The following is a 12,464-nucleotide window of genomic DNA, read 5'->3' as shown; positions in this document are numbered from 1 at the left end:
TGTGGAACGATTATAGAGCCCCTTCACACTAACATTTTTCCGGCATACTAAGGCGTTCGTAAATCGTATGTGCAGCGTACACGCCACATTAGAACCTAAATGTCGCGTACAAACTACTATTAGAATTAGAAGTTATTTTTTACTGTAGACATTTGAATAAGAAAAAAAAAATATTCGCGATTATACGTGACGCTGTACTAGCGCAGGTTCATTTATCATTGGCTTTGTAGTGGCGTCTGTGCTGCGGCTACGTTCAACGAACGCCTATGCTGGAGAGACGCTAGTGTGAAGGGGCTCTAACAAAGGATATTATGTAATACAATGGAAAATATAGAATAGTTTAGTTAACTAAGTGGGCTACTGAATATTATGCAAATGACAAAGAGCGCAGCGTAAGAGCGGGCCCTATGAATATTCATACTCAACTCACAAAACTTCCTAAAGCCTTTTGAGAAAGTTTTTAAAAATGCGGGTAGATTATGAATTTCATTTTTAAATATTGCGAGCACCTAAACTTTCAGCGGTTGAGAATTTTTATAAGCTAACTTTAACATACTGTGTGCTTAGACAGCTGTTCGCTTTTTATACCCTAACTTGGTGAGGGTAAAAGTTCGAATATTTTTGATGAACTCTACTATCTTGCAAACAAAAAATTTTAAATTAAGCAAACTATTTTACCTGAACTAGTTCTTGTCTAACTAAATAAATCATTAATCAATAGAGCCTCGATAGCTCAACTGACTGAGTTCCGAAAGGTTGTCGGTTCAAACCCCACCCGTTGCACTATTGTGGTACCCACTCATGGCACAAGCTTTACGCTTAATTGGAGGGGAAAGGGGAGTATTAGTCATGATTAGCATGGTTAATATTCTTAAAAAAAACATTGATTAAAACCACACAGTATACAAAATAGTAGACAACAAGTAGAACTCATCGCCTCAGTATTAGAAAACATTAAAGTACATAATTTATGCATTGCGATCATCTCCTTCATCAGATCAGAAAACACATTTAGGAAAATACAAATTCCACGCGAACGATGTTACGGGAAACAACTACTTAGTTACCTTAAAAATATTGGAATCACACGATAATAAACTTTCAAAAGGTTTTACAGCTGGCTTCAATAGTTATAGGTTATAACTTGTAACTATTCAGTAGTTTCAATGTAACAGTTCAATAGTTACAGGTTATAACCTGTAACTATTGAAACAAACTATTGGTAGACAAAGTAGTCAATATTTCACGATATTGGCCCTACAGTGCCAGTGAAGGGATGACATATGACGTGACAAATCCATCTCGCAAAAAATGTTTACTCTAAACAGAGCGTTCTCTCAAAACACATCGTCCTTTATTGCTTCACTCTATTGTGCGGAGACAGGTTCTTCTATTTGAATAGAGTTTATTTATAAATCTCCAAATGGCACCACTTATGTGCTTACGACAGGCTCAATTTGTGATTTTTTCCTCATTTTATAGAAGAACCGAAATTCTTTGGATATTTTTGGAATCTGTTGTGTTCCACTAATACGTTGACAAGAAAGGTATTATTTATTATTAGGTTATTCCCATGACTTCGTCCGTGTGGATTATACAATTTTCAAACCCCTTTAGGAGTTGAATTTTCAAAATTACTTTCTAAGCGGATGCCTACCTCATAATAACTATCTGCAGCCAAATTTCAGTCCGATTCGTTCAGTAGTTTGAGCTGTACATTGATAGATCAGTCAGTCAGTCAGTAAGCCAATCAAGGAGTCCGTCAGCTTTTGATCATTCAAAGTTACCTTTCAATCACTCCGTAACAAAATAACGGATCGATGTGTTTTTGCATAGATATAGTTAAAACACCTGAGTGACGTATGCTACTTTTTACGCCGGGAAATCAAATGGTCCAATAACGACTACTTTTTCACCAATATTAAGGTATCAAGAAAATTGAAGCTTATTAAAAGTTTAATTACAAATAATGATTAAATAACTTGGGCATGTTAACTGCTTACACTTCTATCATTAGCGCGAACACGAGACGTGTGTAGAGTTACAAACTGCATAATCTAATTAATACCAGGTTACAGGATTTTAGCCCTAATACCGTAAGTTATAAAGCATATAATGCAAAAGCCTGATTGATGTGGGTATACACAATGTGTCCAAAATTTAGGTAGGTTTCATTATGAAAACCGTAATTTCTATTACCGCTTAGGGTGGTTTAATGTTCTAATGAGAGTTAGAAAATGTCAAGGTTACTCTTTATGACTATCGCTTAGGCTAACTTAGAATAATTTATATGTTGGAAATTAAAACATACTTGTACAAGAACGTAGAATTTTTATTTTGGGTGTTGTTCCACTGTGGTCGTGGTCTGCGTTCATTAACAAATAATAATTAGTATTTTTAATTGTCAAAGTAAGATAACTATACAAAGTGGGGTGTCATATGAAAGGGCTTTATCTGTTCTTTCTAAAATAGATTTTTTTTATTTGTATGCATCATAGTTTTCGATTTATCGTGCAAAGTATCGAAAAAATACCTGAGTACGGAACCGGCGTCGGTGCGCGAGTTTGACTCTCATTTGGCTAGTTTTTTTTCACACTTTAGGGGACTCAACCAGCTATAGTCTAGATAGATAAATTAAACTCAACTAGGTATAACTGGTTTATGCACTTAGCGATAGCATAATAACATATGATATACGTGTAAGTTCTCATTTCGAAAATAGCCTTTTTCATATTTTGTTCATTCACGACATAGCTCGAATTCACTTTACTGTATTTAATTTTACTGAAAACAATTTAAATGATAAAATCGCACAGTTTAACCTACCCCATAACATTAATCACATACTTGTTGGACAGATTTTATCATTTTGATTCGTTTTACTCGGTATAAATTAAAATTATTTACATAATCTGTTTGTTCCAAGCAAAAGTTAAACAATGTTTAAAATGTCTCTATATATATCTATGTATATCGTTCTTACTGTCTATGGTAAAAATCCTAACATTTTTATTTTTAATTTTACTATTGAATAATAAAGATTATAGAGTTATTCGTTGTACTGCAATATGATTGTACCTATAATGTGTATCTAAATGCTAAATTAAAAAATACTAAAATACTAATATCTATTTGTAATATTAATCTATTATTGTTGGCACAAGCTTAACCCTCGAACTTTACATAAAGCTTGTGTTAGGAGTGGGTGTGATAATAGTTTAATTTTCCTACATCTTACTACAGTTTCATTATAATTGACGACGATATAATTATTATCTTTTGGAGCTATAAACTTACCAATATTTAAAATCGAATTATATATTTTTTATCTAAATAGCATGGAAATGAGTAGACATTTATTTATATGGTGGTAATGTGGCTAATTCTGTTGTACACAGTAACTAAAATAATCGGCAAGTCTTTTAGTGCAACATTTTCCGCAAGGAGCATAAGTAAAGAAATAGCAATATGTAGATGTAGACCTGCTATTTTAGTTAAATATTGCGTACAACAGACATCACCAATCGCCAAAATTCCAAAAGTATACGGAAAAATCAAGACGGCTTATATACCTACTTATGTTTTGATAAAGGCTAGCTAGGTTTATTACAATTCAGATTTCAGACACCAATACGGCTAGAAAATCTTTGTATAGCTTAATTTCCATATTTGCACTTAGGTTAGCTAGAACTCACAGGGGAAAACGTTTTCCAACGACACTTTTGGCACAGAGCCACTTCCGGCTGCTCTTTTATATTTCTCTCGTTTGCCCACAAACCATTTTATTTTGCTCGTTACGAATGTTTTCTTAATATTACGACAGAACTAAAACTTTATGCCGCCGCGGTTGACATCTGTGCGTATAGTACAAATTTTTTATTGTAACATATATTATATATGTTACGAAATGTAGAAAAAAAGTTTTATAATAGATTTAGTTCAGTTTATTATATAACCCTTAACCATGGAACCTAAAATTTAAAAGCGATTGCAAAATATTTATATTTCAGACCTCTTGCCACCTATGATACGAGTAAATTTAAAAAGATTCGAAAATGATTTTTTTTTAATGAGAACAAAAATAATTATTTATTTTAAAATGAAACTTATCACCTAAGCATTAAGTCTAAAAAATTGATTAATTTGAAATAAGGGCATTGCTTTTATTTTTCGAGTCACATTTAAATTATATATTACATAACTAGCCGATATCCGCGACTTCGTTCGCGTGGATTTAGTTTTCAAAATCCCGGGGATCTTTGATTTTACGGGATCAAAAGTACTCTATGTCACTCTCAAGGTCTTTAAATATATCCATACAAAAAGTCACTACAATATCTTGTAGCTATACCCAAATTGCTGTGTAACATTGTAACAATTTGTAAAGAATCCTCTGGCAGACGGAGCAAGACACATAAAATAACCATAGCATAGTTCTACTAAGACTTTTGTAAACGTTTGTGTTCAAGCGTTTGCGAAAATATGTATGAAAAGTTGCAATTCACTATGTACCTACCTGTAGCAATTTGTCATATGAATATTTGAAGCACACGTGAGACGTTTGCGAAAATGATGGTTACTCTGTATATTATGATAAAAATACTAAAATACTTTATCATACAAGGAACAAAGTATAACATTATTGTTTAAATCTCATAAAGACCGGCAACGCATCGGTGGTACCTCTGGTGCTGCAAATGTTCATGGGCAGCGGTAACACTTAACATCAGGAGACCCGCCTGTTCGTTTGCTCGTTATTTTTTAATAAAAAAAAATTGGTATCTCATATAAATACTGATTCATCAACGCCCAGCCCAAACATTTGGACCTAGAAGCTGAAATTTCTCACAGAGATGTCCCTTATCATTTAGATAAGAAATGAGGTTGATTTTTTCAAATTCCTACGGAAAAGAAGCCGCGGGCGTTCGCTAAGGTCTTAAGTAAGGGGTAGTAGATTTGGCTAGAACAGGGTGGAAATATCTTAGGTTGAAATCTATAGAGCGCACTTTGACTTTGCTTAGACTTAAGTTTCTGTTAAAACGAGACAGATTTATGGCAGCGGTATACCGCTGTCTCGTTTTAACAGTGTCCAGACTCGCACTGTGAAAGTCTGCTGCATGATTTTTCCTGAAATAAATCTGCATCGTATCACGTCTAACTTTAATTAACCATTTCAAATCAAACTGTGGTCCAGACTAATGGAATCTTTGGAACCACAAAGGATTTTTCTGAAATAAAAAGAAATCGAATATGAAGGAAATAAATGAACTAGAAGTAGTAATTGACTTGTACAGAGCAAATTTCCAATCACAGCTCGATAGAGGCTACGTGCTTAGAAATAAAATGAAATAAAATGGACTAGACCAATAACTGACTGTTTCATTGAGCAATAAGGAAACAATAAAATTGAAATTTTATTTTTTTATTAAATGAATTGTATCTAAGTACATGTAAGTATCTAAATAAATAAATAAATAAATCTTTTATTGTTTCACCATAAAATTACAACCAAGAATTAGGTTAAACCACTGATGCCTAAAATAAGTTGTACACTCGTGTTATAGGCATCAGGTACACCTATGTAAGTTACTTCTCTGCCTTTATTACACCAGGTCCTTGAAGTCGTAAAACAAAATATTGTAAGCACTATAGCACAGTATAAATAATATTTTTGTATATTATACTTACCAGATATTGTGTACAAAAGGAAATAGAATAGAATAGAATAGAATAGAATAGAATAGATTTTTATTCAAATAAACTTTTACAAGTGCTTTTGAATCGTCAAATAATTTACCACTGGTTCGGAATGCCGTTCCTACCGAGAAGAACCAGCAAGAAACTCGGCGGTTGCTCTTTTCAATTGTGCAATTTACAATAATATTTTATACTATACAAGCAATTGCAGACCCGCGCATTGCTGGAGCGAGTCAAATCCATGCTTTTTTATCATTTACATAATCTTCGATTGTGTAATATGCTTTTGCCAGGAGCATACTTTTAATGGATTTTTTAAACTTTGGTAAAGGCAAGTCTAATATTGACTGTGGAATTTTATTATAAAATATTACACTCATTCCCACAAATGACTTTCCCACTTTTCTGAGGCGGAGCGTAGGAGTTGCGAGCTTATTACGATTTCTAGTTGGCCTGTCATGGAAATCACCGATTTTTTTGTAGCTGAGGATGTTTTGTCGTACAAAAATTATATTATTGTAAATGTATTGAGAAGCTACTGTAAGAATACCTATTTCCTTAAATTTCTCTCGTAGTGAATCGCGCGGTTTTAAATTATAAATTGCGCGTATTGCCCTTTTTTGTAAAACGAAAATTTTTCCAATATCTGCCGCTTTACCCCATAGCAAGATTCCGTAAGACATAATACTGTGAAAATAGGCAAAATATACAATACAAAAATATAAAATACTGACTGACTGATAATGAATGAATATTATCACCGTAATCTACAGCTCAAACCACTGACTGGCAGAAACTTGAGATTTGTATGAATTTTTTTATATATTTCTACCATAGATCCCCAATAGGAAACGATTTCCATAAATCCTACATTTCACGTATGCGTGAAATTCTAGTCAAGCATAGGTAGGGACCATGCGTCATTTTCCAATATTGTCTAACAGTGACGATATCTATGTTACAAGAAAGCTCCTGGGGTACTTGATTTTATTATATCCTTATAGCAGCTTAATTCAAATCCAGCACGAAAATGGCGTTTTGGTACGTATTTAATTTTTTTTTCTAAACGTTACAACATCATTTTGTACTTACATTACCAGCGCTGCATTTGAACTTAGCTAGCGTATAATGAAATGAAGATACCCATAGAGCTTTTACACATGGGTTTTACATAACAATGTATCAGTGTGTGTATCAGTTTGGAAAAGTAGACCCAGGATTTATATAAAAATGCCCATGGTCCTTTCAAATAGCTATTCCGCAACGTGTACTGAAGCTAAAATGCAAACACGCTGCGTAAATATTCCTCCTATGTTTGTTAATATACAACGGAGCAAGAGGCCGTCGGCGGCGTCAGTTTGTCTTTAAGGACATCAAAGTCCCTAAACCCAATTTCACAGGCTATAAAGAGCATGCACCGGTCACGTCTATAACGCTTACTCACAGGCGCTCTTTGAGAGGTACACAGCACAGCCCATACATGGCAGAACAAAGGGGTGTTTACTTACCAAGACATGACGACGGCGCCATTTAATCGCTTCAGGGCCATTCAGAGTACCCGTTCAAAATCTAATCACTTTAAACAGCTTTTGTGACAAGACACCGGAGTAACAAACAGATAGATAGATAGAAAACTTTATTATAAACATGAAATAACCAAAACAAAACAAACTAAAAACAATTGTATGCAAAGGCAGCCATATCGCTCAGAGCGATTTCCACCAGGCAACCTTGGGTGAAAGGAGAAACTAGGTGTTTTGGAGAGTAACGACTATTAACACACATTGGGAACAGATATTTTTGAGGCAGGTTAAAAAATGTGTTTTTAGATGTAAAAGATGACTCGTCGAGATTACTCTACAACTAACAATATCTAATTATACCCCTTTATTATTGGGCGTGCGCTGCTGCCCCATTTTACAACTAAATTTTTGATATTAGTTTTGGGTTTGAAGAATAACAAGAATTTTGTTAAACTTCAAACTTTGTTCGATATTAATAGTTTTTGGTTAATAATGGAGAATCCATATCCATACTTATATTATTACAAATGCGAAAGAGTCTACTAGTTTTTCACAACCTATTCGTTTAACTGATTTTGACGAAAGGCACAGCGATTGCTTTACTCCCGGAGACGGACATAGTCATTTTTATTACACTTTTTATCTCGGGAAATCAAAAAAAAAAAAATTAAATCCACACGGATGAAGTCGCGGGCAACATCTAGTACCTATATTATATTATAACAAAGCTTAAAGGGATCTTTGTGTGACTTGACTTTCAATAATCAAACCATTTGATGAAACCGTGAAATTAATTACCACGAGCTTTGTCTTATCGTACCTACTGTGTAAGATCAATTACTGTAAACTACAATAGCTATTGTATTAGAGCTATAATATTATTCAATTCAATAATAATCGTTGTCATATTTCCAAAATGGTTCTGTTGTAGGAGTTGCGAAGTTAATTTATTGCCATTTGTATAAAAATGGTGTTTGTACTCTATAGTTCGTCAGTTTGGTACAAGGTTAGTCCTCAGCTTTTCCTGTTTAGTTTAGTCTGGTTTTCATAAAATAAAATTATTGATTGCCAGAATATTATGTCCTACTTATAATTACTTTCCAAAAAAAAATTAGGTTCTTAATTCTTTGCTTTTTAGGTTCGACAAAGTACAAGCACACTTAGCTATTAAGTCAAGGCTATTTATTATACAAAGTTAAAATTGCGTGGAAATAACCGGCTCAGCTTTCGTAACTGTCCGTATCGAAATGGATGTCAAGTAAATGAAGCTGAATGAAGGGGCGCCAGAGCGTGTCTTCTAGCTTAGCTAGCAAACAAAAAATTTGCTCATTTATATATCTGTAAAAATTTCTTCATAAGCCGATTTCAAATTTCTTTAGTCATTATTCGGACTTTTACGTGTCTCTGAGGTAAAACCTAGGATTTACGAGTAAATGCAGGTAATAGTTCGAAATTCACAATCAACTCAGTCCAATTTGGACCAATAAGACATGATAAATCTTAGGTATTACCGATAAAACCTAGGATTAAGATAAGAGCCTACTGTAGTTCATGTTTTTAGAGTAACATGCATAGAGATTTCACAACACATTGCAAATAGAAATGGGGGGTAAGTACGTTGGGTAGTGGGGTACAGCTCTTTGTTGTAAAATCAACCTGCACTACCATTTGCTGTAGAGTGTAGAGCGGTATCGCACGGTGCATCGTGTTGTTTCATTCAATTAAAGCATACATACATTCGGCCGGGCCAATAGTTACAGCATTTAGAATGGCAGGAAGTGAATCTATGCCAATTGCCAACCGTTTCGACTGATTCCATTTGCGATGTAAGCGCTAAGCCCACGTTCGACAATCAGTGGCCGATTTTTTGTCGGAATATAATGAAACATACAAATATCCTACGATAAGTTGGTCAAAAATCGATGGCAAAAGGGATAAAAGTTATCGAAACTACAAAAAGTCTGACGTGGGCGGAGCGTCGTGTCGTAGGCTACACAGCCTAATAATATATGCCACTGAACCAGTGGTAGGTATATTAAGTATATATACAAAAGCACTTCGTTTGTAAAAGTTTACTTGAATAAAACTATATACTATTCTATTCTATTCTATCATAATTTAATACTTTGACAATTGACTCGAACAATGACAAAAAATAAAATATTGTTAGTACTAACGTTAATTTTCTACAGTATTATCCGTGGAATAATTTCTACTTTTAAATGGTATATTTCATATTTTCAGGATGAATACAATTTCATGCGAAATTTCAAACGAATTTATCACTTAAATGTAATTAAAACTTCAATGCTCGAGGGCAAGCTAGATTTCACAGTTAAAAAGTTCCTATGGAACTTGTTTGGAGTATAATTTAGACTTTTAGAGTATAATTTAATGCAGTCATAGAGGGATTATTTTTATTTATTTTATTTACTTGAGAGTTGAGTTTGAGAGTTTAAAAGCTGAGAGGGTAGAGATAGATGCTAGCAGTTAGCTCAACACAACAAACGAAAAATTATTTCAGTTCTAAAATGGATTAAACTTATTAGCTTACATTTTTAAAGAAACTAAACTGAACATTTGAGACATAATATTGTATAATAATATAACTATTCTTGGCAAGTGTATTTAAATGACCCTTTTTTTTTTTTTTTTTTTTTTTTTTTTTATCGTGGGGAAATCCTCATGGATACCACCGCGCCCGGGGAGGCACGGAGGTTATGTCGGACTTTTACCGACTAAAACCCCACGGCGTTCCACGCATCGCCTGATGGTCAGGTTACGGGGCCAAACACGTTCGCGCAACCTGGCCAGCGGCGCCTACTAAGGACTCTCCTCGGGGGACCAATATAGTCCCTACCCACCGTCTGAGGTATTTAAATGACCCTAAAACAAGTTCATTTTTTATTTTACAAAATTCTTTAATCCGTAAAATAATAATGCTCATAAAACTGGGCCGCATTGCGGGCGGCTGCTTGATTTATTATTATGCTATTAATTAAATTTCTGATTGATTTATGTTCGTCCTCATAATAATATCATTTTGTGTATTAATGATGTAATATTTTGATATTTTACGTTATTTACGTAGAAATAAATCGAAACTTAACAATCTGTTAAAAGTGTATTTATTTTAAATTGCTTAAATTTCTGATAAAAAATTATTATATTATAAGTAAGCCCCATGGTTTAAGTTACACGTACACATATCTGTGTAGGTATCTGTCTGTGGCATCGTAACTCCTAAAGTAATGAACCGATTTTAATTTAATTTTTTTTGTTTGAAAGGTGGCTTGATCGAGAGTGTTCTTAGCTATAATCCAAGAAAATCAGTTCAGCCGTTTGAAAGTTATCAGCTCTTTTCTAGTTACTGTAACCTTCACGTCAATCTAGAGGCTATCACCACATATTATGGTCAGTTGTGGACGATGAGAAAATATTAGTAGGTAATAGGTATGTAGATATGCTCGGATAATACAGCGAAGCACTTGATCACAATAATCTTGAACCAGACACAAATCTGTTTTAATTTATTTTGTTGCCAAAACGCATGCCAGCTTGCTCTATCTAGTGTGAGCCAATTTAATTTGTAGCCATAAGCTTGTTTATTTCGTACAATGAAACAAGTGGAATCAAATATTAAAGCTTTGAGACGAATGTGAGCTGTATTTTGTGTAGGTTATTTTAAAGTTTTCGTGGGATTATTCTTGGTTTTGAATATCTTTTTTAAATAACTTACTTACTTCAAATGCACAATATCCGTACTAATATTATTAATGCGGAAGTGTGTCTGTCTGTCTATCTGCTACCTTTTCACGGCCCAACAGTTTCGATTCTGACGAAATTTGTTACAGAGTTAGCTTATATCCCGGAGACGGACATAGGCTACTTTTTATCCCGGAAAATCAAACAGTTCCCGCGGGATTCCTAAAGACCCATTCGGCTTAACCGATTTGTATGAAATAAGGTACCGAGGTAGCTTGCGTCCCTGAAATTGACATGGGCAACTTTTTATCCCGGAATATCATATAGTTCCCACGGACAGTCGCGGGCATCCTCTAGTATTAATATTAATACTATAAGTAGTACAAACTGTTTGTGAGAAACTGTCGATCTATTAAAAAACTTAGGTACTATATTAAATCCGATCACATTACGATAGCTTAACTTTATACTACGCATTGTGGTAGTGAAAAGTTAATAATCGTACCTATAAGTAGGTACTTTTGTTAGGACTTACTATGGCGTTATTGACAATTATTTATCGTGTGAAAATTTATGTGCGGAAATATCGTTGCTCCAAAGTTCATTTAAAAACGAAAACAAAGTGCAGCCTACAAAAATCGGAGTTCCGTATATACCCTCTGTTTTATGGTAGAGGGAAATACTTGAAAAACGGTGCTGAACGTATAGATTGAAACCCGTATTCAAATTAAGTTCATCAATAAAATTCGTTAAGTGCATCCGCAGTGCGGGCCCGTCGATCTCAGAACTTTCGAACGGATTTAAATCAGTTGCAGTTTATTTTGTTGAAGAATCTACCGTAAAACGCACCTAAGTTGCGCTTGGTCAAAATTGGGTTTTGACCCTATTTAGTGAAGAGAAAATTCCTCCATTAATCCATCTAAAGGCAGGGATAAATAAAGCGTTAAACGCGTGGAATTTCGCTGCAATTTAATTATATTGAAATTAAGGGATATCTACGCTAAATCTTCGCGGGTAAAACGCCAAAGAGATATCGTCGACGCTATTCGACAGTAGCTAAAGAGCGACGAAAACTGAATGCTGACGAAAACTTTTTATACACAAATGCCTTCGCACTAAACATGTGCGAAGGCATTTGTGTAAAAAAAGAAGCGTTTCACGTAGACAGCGTAGAAGTGCGACATCCACACGCTCTACGTAATGTCAACGTCTTTACCAGTTTCCTGTATTACAACTTTACGGTAGAGTTGTACACGTTGTCGCACCACATTTTGTCTATCGCAGGCTTATATTTTATGTTAAAAACATGAACCAGAAAAGTAATTATTCTTGTATGACAAAAATGCTAATCACAGCATTGGTTTTATTCTTTACTAGGAATAACTGGGTATTGTTTTGATTAATTCATTAAGATTTTTCCCTAAGATATCCGAGGGAGAGGGCTGGCTATCCTTAACACAGATATAAAAAAATCTAGCTAGGATAGCCAGTCCTTGATCTTGCAACACTCAAAATTGTATTAAAAATTAAGTTAACTTA

General features: G+C 34.3%; 1 long non-coding RNA gene across 1 annotated transcript; it reads left to right on the top strand.

Moving 5' to 3' along the window:
• The first annotated feature begins 5,473 nt into the window (after nucleotides 1-5,473).
• LOC123874454 lies at nucleotides 5,474-9,616 on the top strand. Its single transcript, XR_006797923.1, has 3 exons — nucleotides 5,474-5,571; nucleotides 7,662-7,667; nucleotides 9,606-9,616. It is a non-coding gene; the product is annotated as an uncharacterized LOC123874454 (long non-coding RNA).
• Nucleotides 9,617-12,464: the final 2,848 nt, after the last annotated feature.

This window comes from Maniola jurtina, chromosome 18, assembly GCF_905333055.1.
Source record: "Maniola jurtina chromosome 18, ilManJurt1.1, whole genome shotgun sequence".
In the NCBI taxonomy this organism is placed as follows: domain Eukaryota; kingdom Metazoa; phylum Arthropoda; class Insecta; order Lepidoptera; family Nymphalidae; genus Maniola; species Maniola jurtina.
The sequence above is the reverse complement of the archived record's forward strand: the minus strand, read 5'-3'. Positions and strand labels throughout refer to the sequence as shown.